Genomic DNA, 15,733 nt, shown 5'->3' with positions numbered 1-15,733 from the left:
CTGAATAATAGAGCTACAGCTTGACTTGTTTCATCTGACGATTTGGCCTAGGTGGTGGTAAGGTGTCGGAGAGGAAATCAGTAGACTCGAGTTCGATTCCTGGTCAAGGTAATTTTTTTTCATTTACCATTCATGATCGATGCATTTTACACTAAACGGTGAGGCGTACATCCATCAAACAATTATTTTTTATTTATTTTATTTACATAGTATTCCGTCTCACGACATAACTTGACGAACATAATTCCTAAAATTCACTCGGTTCATAGCAACCGTTCTCCAATTTCTCGGGCACCCCACGTTCGCCAGATCACGCTCCACTTGGTCTAACCACCTCGCTTGTTGCGCCCCCGCTCGTCTTGTTCCTACCGGATTCGTAGCGAACACCTGTTTTGCAGGACAGTCGTCCGGCATTCTCGCAACATGTCCCGCCCAGCGTATCCGGCCAGCCTTCACCACCTTCTGGATACTGGGTTCGCCGTAGAGGCGCGCGAGCTCGTGGTTCATCCTTCGCCTCCACACTCCGTTCTCCTGTACGCCGCCAAAGATGGTTCTTAATACTCGTCGCTCGAATACTCCGAGTGTACGCAGGTCCTCCTCGAGCAATATCCATGTCTCGTGCCCGTAGAGAACAACCGGTCTAATAAGCGTCGTATACAGGTTACACTTCGTGCGAGGGCGTCTTCTCGACCGCAGTTGCTTGTGGAGTCCATAGTAGGCACGACTTCCGCTGATAATTCGCCTCCGGATCTCACGGCTGGTGTCATTGTCTGCGGTCACCAGTGAGCCGAGATAGACAAAGTCTTCGACTATCTCCAGCTCGGCGCCGTCGATCGTGACCTTGTTATTACTGGACAAGCGGGTTCGGTCGGTCTCGGATCCGCAGGCCAGCATGTACTTCGTCTTGGACGTATTAATCATCAACCCAATCTTTCCTGCTTCGCGTTTCAGTTTGCGGTAGATCTCCTCCACCGCCGCAGATGATTGCGGGGCGAAATGCGGGGCACGATTTTCAACAGATCCAGTCAACTTATCTGCTTTGCCGATGACATTGATATAGTCGGCAGTATCAATGTCATCGGCAAAGCAGATAAGTTGACTGGATCTGTTGAAAATCGTGCCCCGCCTTTCGCCCACCGCTCGTCGAATAACACCTTCTAGCGCCGCGTTGAACATCATGCAGGATAGACCATCACCTTGTCGAAGCCCTCTGCGCGATTCGAATGCGCGAAATCCGCACACAGCACTGCGTTCCATCCATCGTCGCCTTGATCAATCTGATCAGCTTCCCGGAAAAGCCGTTCTCGTCCATGATTTTCCATAGCTCGTTACGGTCGATCGTGTCGTATGCGGCTTTGAAGTCGATGAATAGATGATGCGTAGGGACTTGGTGTTCACGGCATTTTTGGAGGATTTGCCGCAATGTGAATATCTGGTCCGTCGTAGACCGTCCTTCCATGAAGCCGGCCTGATGACTTCCCACGAATCTGTTTGCTTGTGGCGTTAGGCGGCGGAGTAGGATTCGGGACAACACTTTGTAGGCGGCATTGAGGACAGTGATCGCTCGGTAGTTCTCACAGTCCAATTTGTCGCCCTTCTTGTAGATGGCACACGAAGCCCAAGGTGGTTTTAGTGGGACGAACCCACACACGGCAGCAAACACCTGGCTGTTATGGTTTGAAGTCAAATTTCCATCTTGTAAAAAAAAAAAAAAAAAAGAACCCCTCCTTCCACTCCTCCGGTAGCTGTTCTATGTCCCAGATCCGGATTATCAACCGATGTAGGCAATCGGCCAACCTGTCCGGGCCCATTTTGATGAGTTCAGCTGCGATGCCATCCTTCCCAGCCGACTTGTTTCTATTCAGCTGGCGAATGGCTTCCTTAACTTCACTCATCGTTGGGAGTGGCTCCTCTTCGTCGTTGGCTACGCCGGCGATGTACCTTCCCCCACCGTCTTGATCTCCTGCATGTGCGCCGTTCAGGTGTTCATCGAAGTGCTGCTTCCACCTTTTGATCACCTCACGATTGTCCGTCAGGATACCCCCGTCCTTATCCCGGCACATTTCGGCTTGCGGCACGAAGCCTTTGCGGGATGCGTTGAGTTTCTGATAGAACTTTCGTGTTTCTTGGGAACGATGCAGCTGCTCCAGCTCCTGGAGCTCCTCCTCCTCCAGGCGGCGCTTTTTCTCCTGGAAAAGTCGGACTCGCTGCCTCTTCCGCTGTCGGTGATTTTCCACATTTCGACGGGTGCCTCTTTGCACTACTGCCGCCCGCGCGGCATTCTCTTCGTCCATCACCCTCCTACACTCCTCGTCGAACCAGTCGTTCCGTCGAGATTGCTCCACATAACCGATGACATTCTCCGCCGCACTGTTGATGGCTGTTTTGATGGTATCCCAACAGTCCTCGAGAGGGGCTTCGTCAAGCTCGCCCTCTGCCGGCAGCGCTGCTTCGACCGATTGCGCGTAGTCTGCCGCGACCTCGGGTTGCTTCAGTCGCGCGATATTTAACCGAGGCGGGCGCCGGTTTCGCTTGTTGTTCACTACGGAGAGTTTTGGGCGCATCTTCACCATCACCAGATAATGGTCTGACTAGATGTTGGCGCCCCGACAGGATCTGACGTCGATGATGTCCGAAAAGTGCCGGCTGTCGATCAAAACGTGGTCGATCTGTGATTGCGTTTGGTACGGTGATCTCCAGGTGTACTTGTGTGGGAGGCGGTGCTGAAAAAAGGTACTACGTACGGCCATTCGTTTGGAGGCGGCGAAATCAATAAGTCTGAGGCCGTTTTCGTTGGTCAGCTGGTGCGCGCTGAACCTTCCAATTGTCGGTTTAAATTCCTCCTCCTGGCCGACCTGAGCATTGAAAACCCCCATTGACGATCTTGATATCATGTTTTGGGCAACGGTCGTATTCACGCTCCAGCTGCGCGTAGAATTCGTCTTTGTCGTCACCGGTACTTCCGAGGTGAGGGCTGTGCACGTTGATGATGCTGATGTTGAAGAACCGGCCCTTGATTCTCAACCGGCACATTCGTGAGTTGATCGGCCACCACCCGATCACGCGCTTTTGCATCATTCCCATCACTATAAAAGCTGTTCCAAGCTCGTGTGTGTTGCCGCAGCTCTGGTAGATGGCACGACCATCTGGGTACGTTCGTACCGTGGAGCCCTTCCAGCATACCTCCTGCAGCGCTACGATGTCGAATTTGCGGCTCTTCAATTCGTTGGAGAGCACGTGGGTACTGCCCACAAAATTTAGAGATCGGCAGTTCCATGTTCCAAGTTTCCAATCGCTAGTCCCTTTTCGTCGCGTGGGTCTTTGCCGATTTCCATCCGAAATTCGTTGTTCGTTGTTCGTTGCTTATGTTTTTTGTAGTCACAGGCTCGCAAGGCCCGCAGCTAACCCCACTATCTCGCAGGAGGACCGTCGCGATGTTGCTGTTTTGGGTCCCGAACACCACCAGGACGTTGTTGCACTCCGCACGCCGCCCCTAACATGGGGAACAGACGCGTACGAAGCCCCCTAACTCATTCTGCATGCGACCAAAGCATCCACCGGGGTTGGGTACCCGATCTCCGCTAAGGTTGCTCGCACCCCAGCTAGTACCACGGGGAGGTAGAAAATCGGAGTTGCAGACAAGAGGTGATATGATCACTACCCGAGGGTTGGGTGTATGGGGTCTCGAGTTGCACATTGTCTACTTCACTAACATCCATCAAACAAAGCAATACTAAAATAATGTATGACTTTTTGTAGAATAGTCCTATTTGCCGCTAGTAGTATTCGTGTCACAATTCAGGGTGTTTCCCTTACACTTTTTTATTTTGGGAACATTAACCTCAAAAACGACCGTGTTCGTCGGCCGGTTGCTCGATTTTTACACTGGAATTTTTGGAGGTTTATTGTTCCATTCTCGTCCGTACACGCCAGTGGGACGCCAGTTAATGTGCGTGAGAAATGTCAAAAACAACTCTTTATAAGCTATTCACACACACACTCATACAGTCATTGCATCAACCGCCATAATGCTACTAGTCATGAATGCAACAATCAAAATAATCGATCATGAATAAGAAATGAAAGAAAAATCTCCTCGAACAGGAATCGAACTCGAGGCTACTGATAACCTCTTCGACATTTAACCAATAGGTCAAAACGTCAGATGTAAACTGGTGAAGCTGTAGCTCTATCATTCAGTTGACTACATCAAGTTGAATTCGCGGCTAGATGCTACGGCAGAAAACGTTCATCGTGCCCCGATTAATTGTGTTCTGTTCGCCCCGAGTCAACAAATAAAAGTAAAAGAGCGTTTTAAAATTGATTTAAGTGAAAAATCAAAAAAATTAATGAAGGTGAAAATTCAGGAACAATTACATTACATTATATATCAGATGGTGCTTGAAAATTATAATATTTTCGTCACTTGAGAACCTAGATGATTTTGTTTAAATATTTCTGTAAAGATGATAAAGAAGATTACTTTTTTTGATGAAAAATTAATACTATAGGAAGAACGAAACTATTCCTCATGAAAATTTATTTAAGGAAATGCGTACTTTTGTAGAAAAGAGAAGTGCTTACTATGCTCCGGGTGCTCGTTATGCCCCCATCTCCCCTACTTTGCCAAAAATCATTCCAGATTAAATTTTTATAACATCCGTATTCAAATATCTTTAATATTTAAGAAAAACAATCGACTTATTTTGATGCTTCCATAAAGTAAGCCATTTTCAATTTTTACTGGAATTAAAAAAAAAATCAATAAAATAATACCAATTGAGGTAAATCCCGTTTTGTTTCTTTTTGCCAAATTAAAAAAAAAAAAAATGGCGCATGTTTTAAGAGACCAATATTTTTTTCGCGTTTATTCAACAACTTTGTCATTCAGATCAAAATTCAGAAATCATGAATGTCAAAAATGAATTTCGAATAGATTTTTCATAAATATTCTTCAAACCGAATTTTAGATATATCTCAGTTTGTTGAATTTTGGTAACATCATCAAGTAAAAGGAAAAAGCTTGGTACCTATAGCCTCCAGGTTGTTTTGAGTAGCCTATTTTCCACCAATGATGATGATTGTTCAAATGTATAAAAATAGGTTTCCGAGTGGGGAAGGACAGACCAAACTCTGAAAGGTAAGGAACGCCATGAAAGTGAATTTGTCCGAGATTGGATTTGCGGTGATCGGCATCGCGGTGAAAAATTAACGACGACTCACGGAAGATATCCTTCAATAATCTAGCCTGACTGACTGCAACCGTTTAGGAGGTGCTGCCAGGCGAGAGCATTGCGCTTTTGTTATTTTAGCTGTTTTAGCGCGAACGCAAAAGTGTGGCCGCGTTCGGCGAGGAAAAACGGAAAATGCATTTTTATTGGTTTTTTCTTTTGCCAGTTCCTGGTGCGTGGGTTATGGTTGAAAATAGTTCCACTTTATTCCATCCATTACACCACTGCCGTGATTGGTCCAGTGAAAATCATTAGATTGCATAACACAAAAATCACTTTTCCACGTTTTACCATATTAGCATAATAAATAAGGCTCTCGAGCGTACCAATTACTCAAACAATGCTAATTCTTTAGGTTGCCTATTTAGTTCGATCAAAATATAGACCATATGAATATGCATGACCGACATTATGGTAGCACATAGTGAATCGCACATAAATCCAGCAATTTTGTTTTGGAAAGTAAGATGTTCTGCCTTCCTGGATACCTTATCATGTGTGAGGTCATGCGTCCATTGTTGATTATAATTTCAAACAGAATAGATTTCAATAGAATCTTTACAGAAGATAAATATATATGTATCAGGAGGAGTAGGCGATGCCTTGTGCGAGTCGCACGCGTTTTTTTTCGTCCGCGAATATTTAATTTAGTAAAGTTTGAATACATTTAATAAAGATGAACGGAACGAAAATTTCAACCACCGAATATCAGGGGCTGGAATTCATCATCCATTAGAATTAGTCAGTGTTAACCGGAAGGCCGGGGAATGTTTTTTAAAATCATTGATATGGAGCTTCATTTAGAGTCCCAGACGGGTGGCTGCTGGTGATCGGAAAAGTTTTCGGAAGAGCTTGTGTGGTTTTTATGATGTTGAAAAGGAAATTCATAACTGGCGCGAGTGCGGATGTATTTGGCTCGTGCTGCTGTTGTCGTGTTTCGCCGCCGTTTCATTCTTTCAAATGGAGAAGTTTTACAAAATATATTCGAAAATATTGCAAAAAGCTCCGTTAAAAGTAACCACCTAAGGGTGCTTCTGTGTGACAACAATATGTTAACTTTGTAAGAGAAATTGATCGAAAAATAACGCTGCTTTTGCTGGAGCAATCAGGAATACAAGAATACAAAATCCATCGATTTTCGATTGAAAAATTTGATAGTTTATGTGTATTTAAGGGGACGCATTGGGGGTTCCAAGTAGGCCTTGCTTGTGTGCGGTAGCATTTTTTTTCGGTCGTATTGCAGTGCCACATTTATTTGAGTTCTTGTTTTTTCTGCATTTCAAACTGCAAATGCTAAGTTTTAAGTCATTCAGTGGTCTGAAAGTAGTTGGTTTCCGAGTTTTGAATGAAACATAAATTGGAGTTTGCAAGAAAAGAAAAACATCCTTGTTTTGTCCTGAAGAGCTAATGTGTGTGGTGAAATTTGAAAACGTTCGTCTGATTCGTAGCATGCAAAAAGAAGCGAATCCGATAAAAATGACTGCCATAATGCGAATAACGTCGGGCGCAAGGGCGGTAAAAGCACGAGAACTAGGTGAGAGCATTCCGATTTTCTACTAATCCATGAACATTTTCATTCTCCTGTGCAAACACGGCTTTGGATGCTGTGTTTTTTACTTATGTTTAACACATTGATTATGCTCATATCGTGTAATCAACGTTGTCACGGATAGATATCGTTCTAGAAGCTGGTGTCATCCAAACAGGCTCGATTGCTTTGATGTTAAAAATAATGTACAAAACTATTCTTTATGGTTTTTTTTCTTCACACCATCGTCCAATAAGATGTTCGAATGACATATTTTCATGACATATTGGTATAAAATACGTATCCTTTTTAATGGTAAAGAGGTAAGATTCAAAACATGTTTAAATAAATATTTTTTATATTCATATATTCAAAATAGCTTAACTCTATTCAATGGGATTGGTGGGGGGGGGGGGTTGGACAGGGCATTGAACGATCGGAAAACTGATATACAATGGATTGTGGATTGAAGCCAGCCGGAGTATCTCGGCAAATTTGGAATTCTGATAAGGATACTTTGGAACCTTTTAAGAAATCTTTATTTGTTTCGAACAGTTGGAAGGGAGTAAGATGAGTCAAACCTGTCCCAAGCCAGTGGTAACGGACCCCTTGGTTGTGCTGCAATTATTGTTGATGAGTTAAGCATGAATAATATTTGAATGTGCGATCGAGACTTCCCGTACCGACTCGGGTCGAAAGACCTATCAGCCACTGGTGGGTTTTCATACATACATACATACATACATTTAAGGGGACGCATTGGGTGAGGGATTCTTTCATCAATACCGTTGAAAAGTCGGTGATTTGTGGTTTCTGTTGTTCTAAAAGTGCGGTTGCGGGAAACTGAATTGTGTAGAACCATAGGTTCCAGTGCATGTTTACAAGAATCTATCCAATGACAAGAAAAAAGCGAATAACAGGTTGTTATGGTACAAAATTGGAAAAAATAGTATTGGATGATATTTTAAAATGGATAGAATAGTTAGCAGAATGACGGAAAGAATTTTTTTTTTCTAAACGTTATAAGCCACCATTTTTTTGTTTTGCTTTTTTGAACTGCGCTTCGTATGTATGAGTTTTGGCTTGCTATGATTTAAATGCGGATTGCAACGTGTTGTGATTAGCCAGCAGATGGAAAGCCTACAGAAGAAATGTTTTGAGATGGACCGAGTATAAACTTATTATTAACACACATACAGTACCGTTCATAATTGTATAGAAATTGGAAACAAGCGCACTGTCACTTCGACTTTGAACTTCCATAACTTTTTACTCTGATGATATTTTTTGTTCAATTTTTTTGCGTTAGATAGATCAACTATCACACTATTATAACACAAAATTTGAGCTTTTTGGAGTTTGTGTGGCCTGAGAAACAGTAATTCTACGAAAATCGGACTTTTTGGACTTTTCTCATTCAAACTGCAATATCTCTGAAACAACGCAACATTTTTTATTGAAAATTTGCACAGTGATTGTTGAGATATGAAGCTAGCATGTCTGAATTTTTCGAATGGTTCTATCGATGAGATCAAAAGTTACGATAGGTGCAATATTTCAGGCATGAACCTTGAAATGCGATTTCTATAGAATTTTTGACGTTTATTTTCATAGGAAAATCACATTCTCTGTTTAACAACCAGTAAATCTATTTCAACCAAAAAATCACAACAATATCGCGAGATTCTGATTTAAAAATACAAATGGATCATTTGTTCCATTTTTTCTTTTCTTCATTGCTTTTACCAGACATTTTTGTCTAATTGGTGGAGGAAACGATATTGTTCTCACGAACGTCCAAAATTCTATAGAAATCGCATTTCAAGGTTCATGCCTGAAATATTGCACCTCGCGTAACTTTTGATCTCATCGATAGAACTTTTTGAAAACTTCAGACATGCTAGCTTCATATTTCAACAATCACTCTGCAAAATTTGAGTAAAAAATGTAGTGTAGTTTCTGAGATATTGCAGTTTGAACGAGAAAAGCCCAAAAAGTCCGATTTTCATAGATTTACTGTATCGCAGGCCACACAAAATCCAGAAAGCTCAAATTTTGTGATAGAAGAGTGTGATGGTTGATCTATCTAACGCAAAAAATTTGAACAAAAAATATCATTAGAGTAAAAAGTTATGGAAGTTCAAAGTCGAAGTGACAGTGCGCGTGCTTACAATTTCTATACAATTATGAACGGTACTGTATATGGAACGTTTTAAAATTCACGAAGCCTTTTATGGGATAAAGATAACTATCCATTCATTCAATAAATTCTAGTATCCTTTTCAAATGGTACGAGGTAAGATGTTTAAAATTTGTAACTATTTTTTATTATTGTATATTATATTCATTAATTCAAATAGCTTAACTCTATTATGGGGGCTTAGTGGGGGGTAGGACAGGGCATCAAACGAACGGAAAACTGATATACAATGGATTGTGGGTTCAAGCCAGCCGGAGTATCTCGGCTAATTAGGAATCATGTGTAGGGTACTAAGGTACCTTTTCAGGATTCTTTATTTGTTTCGAACAATTTGAAGGGAGTGAGATGATTCAAACCTGTCCCAAGCCAGTGGTAACGGACCCCTTGGTTGTGCTGCAAATATTCTTGATGAGTTAAGCATGAACAATATTTGAATGTGCAATCGAGACTTCCCGTACCGACTCGGGTCGAAAGACCTACCAGCCACTGGTGGGTTTAACTACATACATACATACATACATACATAGAAGATAAATATATATGTATCAGAGCTGTATAATGTTTTTGCGTATTTAAATGCAGATTAATACTACTTTATAAATACTGTGCAGTCTGATTTGAGGTCCTTGGGGCAAAAGGGGTATAAGTGCATCAAAGCTGTTTTCGAGAAAAAGAGGCTTCAAGGTTATTTGATTTCGCCTTCTCATTATATATACATATTATTTGGAAAATTGTAGTTTTGTTCGATCAAAAAAGTACGAAGAAAAAATTTAAAAATGCAATGCCATTTACAAAAAAAAAACGATAAAAATAGGGAAAATTGTTAAGCAATATTAACTCTAATCTTGCACTTAGATATTCCCCTTTGACTAAATCGTTTGTTCATTTGTAGAATCATCCGTTTTTCTAAAGAATAATATTTAAAGAGAGCGCTCAATATGTCCTAGAATTTTTAATCGGCTCTTGAGGATTCTTTTGAAATTATCTGATCAATTGCGCCTAGGATCTCAAAGTTTTCTCAAAATTTAAAAATTGGTTCATTTTTGCGAATTAAAAACATATGATTTTCAGCAGATTTTTTTAAATTTTTATTTTACGAAATATTTGAGGGTTACATTGTTTTGTAAAAAAAAAATTCTGCAAAAAATCATGGATGAGTTTTGAATCAAAACAAAGTTTTTAGGACCCCAGGGTTTGAGAAATTCAAAAATGACCCAAAATCGACTCAGTCTAATGGTTCATGTCAACTTTTGAAAACCGACCATACACATTTTGTAGATTGACAAAAAAAATGACCTGTGCAACATTTCAGCCCAACCAGACTTGATTAAGGGGTGCCTCAAAGCGCTCAAAGTTTCAGTTTTCTGACCCTCAAAAATCACCAAAGGGGAGCCACAGGAAATCGGAAAATCGAAATTTTAATTTCGATGCCAAAAATGACTAGGACATGCATGAAACATTGAGATCTCTAGTAATCACGAAAAAAAAATTTGACCAAAGATCGACTTACTGGGATCAAAAAACGGCCGGTTTTCCAAATGGTCGTTTTTCAAAATTCGATCATTATTTTTTTCCCATACATCCTTTGCAACCCTATTGTACGTATATGAACATAAGAACGCTGAAAAATTGTCTGTTTGGATCACCAAGCATCAGTGTAAAATTTTAGATAATTTTGTTGGTTCCTAGCGCAAAACGTTCAAATTGTGTATGGAAATTTTTATGTAAGAAGAAATTTGTGCATATGATTTCATCCAGAAAATTTAAATAAACTTGAAGTTTTCTATTCTTAAGTTACTTTTTTTTCTAAGTGTTAAATGACAAAAGTTATAACCATTTCAAAATAAAAAAAAATTGAATCCATTGAAAGTATTTCAAAATGACAGGTTTTGCTAGGTAGACCTTTCAATAATTTTATGTAATGTTTTTGACACTTAAATCAAGCATTCATTGGCTATGCAAAGCAGCTTATGTACATTTTAAAGGTGATTGGAAGTATTAGAGAAACATGAGGTATCAAAGAAGGGAAGAACGTAAGCCGTAAATATCATCAATTTCTCGAAAAAGATACAACGGCTCACCGAGGACTTAAACCCGCAATTTATGCAGTTTACAGCTATTTTTCATTTTTATTTTACGGTTGAACGCTTTCAAAATAGCAGTCAAAACGCTCCAATCAGTCACCCATGCACCACCGCAGCAGCCACAATTTTTTGACTTATTTTTTCTTGAGAATACATCAGCTGACCAGATCAAAACAAAATTACATAATTACATAGGGTGAGCGCTCCTACTTTGGACCTAGAGCCTACTTTAGTCCTAAAATGCCGAAAATTGTAAATAATTCATTTTGCTGGCATAAAATAAAGATATACCTATGCACACAATGAACACAATGAATTCTTCCTGAGCCCTACCGTACCATTTTTTGCCATAAAAAGTCTTTCTGATAAAATTTTCAACGTTTTTTAAAAATGTACCTCCTTATCAGTGGTAAATCAGACAGCCCAATTATTGGGACGCGTATTAAGAAATTAGAGAGTTTCAGGAAAAATCACGATTTTTAACTGTCCAAGCCAAAGTTTAAAGGAAAATTACTTTCACTGTGAAGATTTTGAACCATACTATCTATATTTCCACAAATTCTAAAGATCAATGGAAAATTCGGAGAATTTGCAAAGGGTCCAAATTTTAAAAAATGCAATATTGATTATTCCGACGAATATTACTAAGTGAAGTATATTTTGGGTAACAAGTTATGCTCCTTAAACAAAACAAAGTAAACAAGGTAGATCATCAGTGAACAAACACAGAGCAACTCGTAATAAGACAATCAACTTATTTTATCAGAGAATTATCATCAATGAGTACTAAGAAGCGATTTGGTTTGGATAGATTTTTAGATATTAAAAAAAAATATATTAAAATCTTTTTTGGTCTCAGATTATCAGTATTTGCTAACATGAGAAGAGGGGGGGGGGGGGGGGTAATTATCAGCGTTACCTAATTTTCATAGGGGGGTGCGTCGAAGCGTTACGATTTGTGACATACAGGGGGGAGGGGGTCAAAAAAGTGCATTTTTTGCGTTACATAATTTATGGATGCCGCCTTATATAGGATGGACAAAATATTTTTCATAACTCTTCATTTGGCATAAGAAAACTTTACAGATAGGGAAAACGTATTTTAAGTTCTGAATGTGTATAAAAATAAAATTATAGATGGCCCAAGTTGTGTGGCCCACGATTCCCCACAAGCTATGATTTGCAAATTGGTTGCGTTTGTGTGACTTATTGATGTTTTATCAAAAATTCTTCTTCCACGTGAAAGATCATGACAAAATTAAGATCATAAGCGTAAGAGCATGTTTTTGTTATGAACTTTAAGTTCCCCATCGATTAGTGGGTGCTTTTTTAATTATGTAAGTAGTTTTTTTAAGCTTGATAAATAAAAGAAGCATATGATGCGTATTTACGTCAACAACATGTAGAAAAATATGCTTATGCAAAGCGACGACGATGACAGTTGGATTGAGATTTTTATCTAGCACATATCTGAGATATTAAGAGTGGCCAACGTTTCCCCATGGCCCACGTTACCCCACTCTCCCCTATTAAAAGTGCAGCTGTTAAAGAATTGTTTGTTTTCGATGCACAAAAATATTGTCATTATTTCTTTCATAACTCTTAAAAAAGTTGTTGGTCCACTTTGATGTCTTCAGATGATCATAAAACGTATAGTCCGGTCATTTTCGCAGAATATGCAAACGATACTTTAAGACACCATTGAAAAATTCATTACTTCATTTTTTTAGAATATTTGATTTTAAAACTCTGATAAAATTTCAATGCATTTTGAAGAGCTATTTTAAGATACCCGTTGAAAAATAACAGAGTTTTAGAGCATTGAAATATGGTTTTATTTTATGCAGAAATAAATCTAACGGGATCTAATCGAAAAATAAAAATGTTAGAAATTATAAAAAATACCTGTGTTTTTAAGTCGAAATGAACGCAATTTTCAATTTGAGGGATAAACTAAAGACCCCCCGCACAGTGATTCAAACCCCCAAAAAGCTGGAAAAAGTCCATTTTTGAAGTCAGCGACAACCCATTTTTTTTTGCAGGAATCGACTCTCCAATATTCAAGGAACGTTATGATGTAATTAGATATGTTTAGGACCTTTTATACACCTTTCATGGAACAAACATGAACGACAACTAAACACAAGAATTAAAAATAGGATTTTTTATTCTCAACCCAAAACACCTAAAAAAACCATATGAATCTTCAACTTTTTTTAAATGTCTATACCAATCCGATATATTATAAGATATTTCACAGTTTGGAGATGAAAAACATCCTCAATAAAGTAGCGATTTATTTATAATCCAAAATTTTATGATTAAAATTTTTCGATTTAGGGTAAGTGAGCCTTAACTTGGCATGCTCTTAATCTTGGCATGCCAAAATGCATTTTGGTGATTTTCATGTCAAACATACGCCTAAAAATGAAAAAAAAATTAAACATTAAAGGAAACCGCATATGGCAACATTCTGCATAGCATTTATCCACAATTGAATCCAAATGACTGCGTAATAATTTTTTTTCGCATGACAAACTGCAAATAAAATTATGATCTACGGAAAAAATCTTAAATGAACCTACCTTGCTAGTGCATCTGCCATCTTCAGATTGATTTTAAAAACAAACTACCTTATGGAAAAATCACTAAAAATTACCGCTGGTTGCAGCAAAACATGACAAAAAATATAAAATTATAACTTACTCAAAACAACGTACATTTACTATCTAAAATTTAAGAAAATATAAATATATTTTTCGCCAAATCTTGGCATGCAATTCCACAGATAGAAGTATGCATGTATGTGTGAAAACGACATAAGCAGTCGGACGGCAGCCGGCGGCCGTTCGTCGGCCGACGGTGCACAGTGGTCTGGAAATTGAAAAGCCGGTCTAAAGTAAAATGAATGTTTTTTTTGTTTCGATTATAGTCGTTTTACCATCTTTATGGCATTCGCGACTTTATCAACGCTGCAGTTGGCGGATCGTTATTGAAAAACTATCCGGTACAACTGTGTTCGATGTTTACTCTTGGGCTCGAACTCGCGGACATCGGCTCAGGAGACAACAGACTTGCCAACTGAGCTATATCACAAGCCCAAAAAAAAAAATGAATGATTAAAATTAATTAAAAATATGATGAATGTATTTTGGACTATAATCAATTTATTTATCTCTCAAACCGACTCAAGCGTATTTGGCATTTTAGTTGGAATTATAATGCTACAGTTTGAGCTGCTCTTTTATGGTAAATTTCGAGAACTTTTCTTCTCAATAAAATTTACCTCTCAATAAATTAATTTACCGGATCCGAATCCGAATTGATATCTTGGATCTCAATGTTGCAGTTACTATATTCATACTAAAAAAATTGCACATTTGGAAATGAGGTTTAACGTATTTTTATTTAATTTCATTTGTATTGAAGATGAACATTTGCTGCATATGTGTCGCTTTGAAAGGAATCGTTATAAAGCTCAAATTACGACACTCTTAATATTATGTTTATTTCAAAAAATAATTGCACTGCAATGTTGAAATACTACGTTGTAACGAACTTGAATTTTTATTGTTTGCAATTTCATGTGAAATCAAAAATAATATTTTGACCAAGTTTGTTTTTTATTATAGATCACTGTGCATCATCAGGAGGTGATGACGTTTGTTCTCTGTAGGAAAGGAATATGCGAAAGAAGCGCTGCCGAGTTTGGGTGATGATTTTGCATGAGTGCGAGTGGGATGCAGCTTGAAATTCACCCAGCTTTTGAATTTGCTGTTCGCTTCCATTGCCTATAGTTTCCAAACGAATGAGTGAAATGCAATATATTTTTATCAGGCTGGCTGGAGTGAGCGAAAGTTTGTCTTGTTTTGCTATCCCGGTGTACGCGAACGATTGCTAGAAAGTTCCTAAGGGCGACATTTATAATATGTATGATTCAAAGAATCGTTCGCTGACTTAAGTTTAAGCTTCAGCTTGCCTCTTGCCTCGATCATAATGGTTTTTAAAATGTCGGTCCTCCTTTCATGGGAGTGGAATAAAAAAAAATATGAATATTTACCATCTTATGTTAATCTGTTGACTTCAATGGAAACAGATCTATCATAATTGCATGTTAAAGATTTAGCAAACGATTTGTTTGCTGGATAAATGAATATATTTATGTTAACCAATGCAATAGTTTGGAATTTATAATAGAAATTATAAACACACAAAAACTAAAATAAACAAGTAAAGCGTTTTCACGTAAGATTATAATTCTACATGGATATATCAGTTAAAAAAATTGATTGACATTTCGTACTTCAGACTTTTTGAAAACAATACAGAACATTGATGTGCTTCCTTCCGGGATATTTTCAATGACTTCGTGGGGGCTGTTATTGTATTAGTGAGGCAAGTTTTTCCCAGAGACGGCCAATTTAAGGAACTCATAAATGGCCAAAATACGGCGCGGGGGCTACAATAAGGAGCATTTCAATCAAAAGTTTGATCAAGTTTATCTCAAATTATCAACCGCTTTCAAGCAAGGACATATTTTTACTGCATTTCAGGCTAGTTAGCAATCATATTTGTCGAAGGACTTTTGAAGGTACACATTACAGGAAGACAACAATCATGGGAAATCTAGTCAACCATGCCTTAGGGGCCAAGATTGGGTACATTTACCCTACTCTTTTCATTTTTCGGC

Source organism: Uranotaenia lowii, chromosome 3 (assembly GCF_029784155.1).
Source record: "Uranotaenia lowii strain MFRU-FL chromosome 3, ASM2978415v1, whole genome shotgun sequence".
In the NCBI taxonomy this organism is placed as follows: domain Eukaryota; kingdom Metazoa; phylum Arthropoda; class Insecta; order Diptera; family Culicidae; genus Uranotaenia; species Uranotaenia lowii.
Note: the sequence above shows the minus strand (reverse complement) of the source record.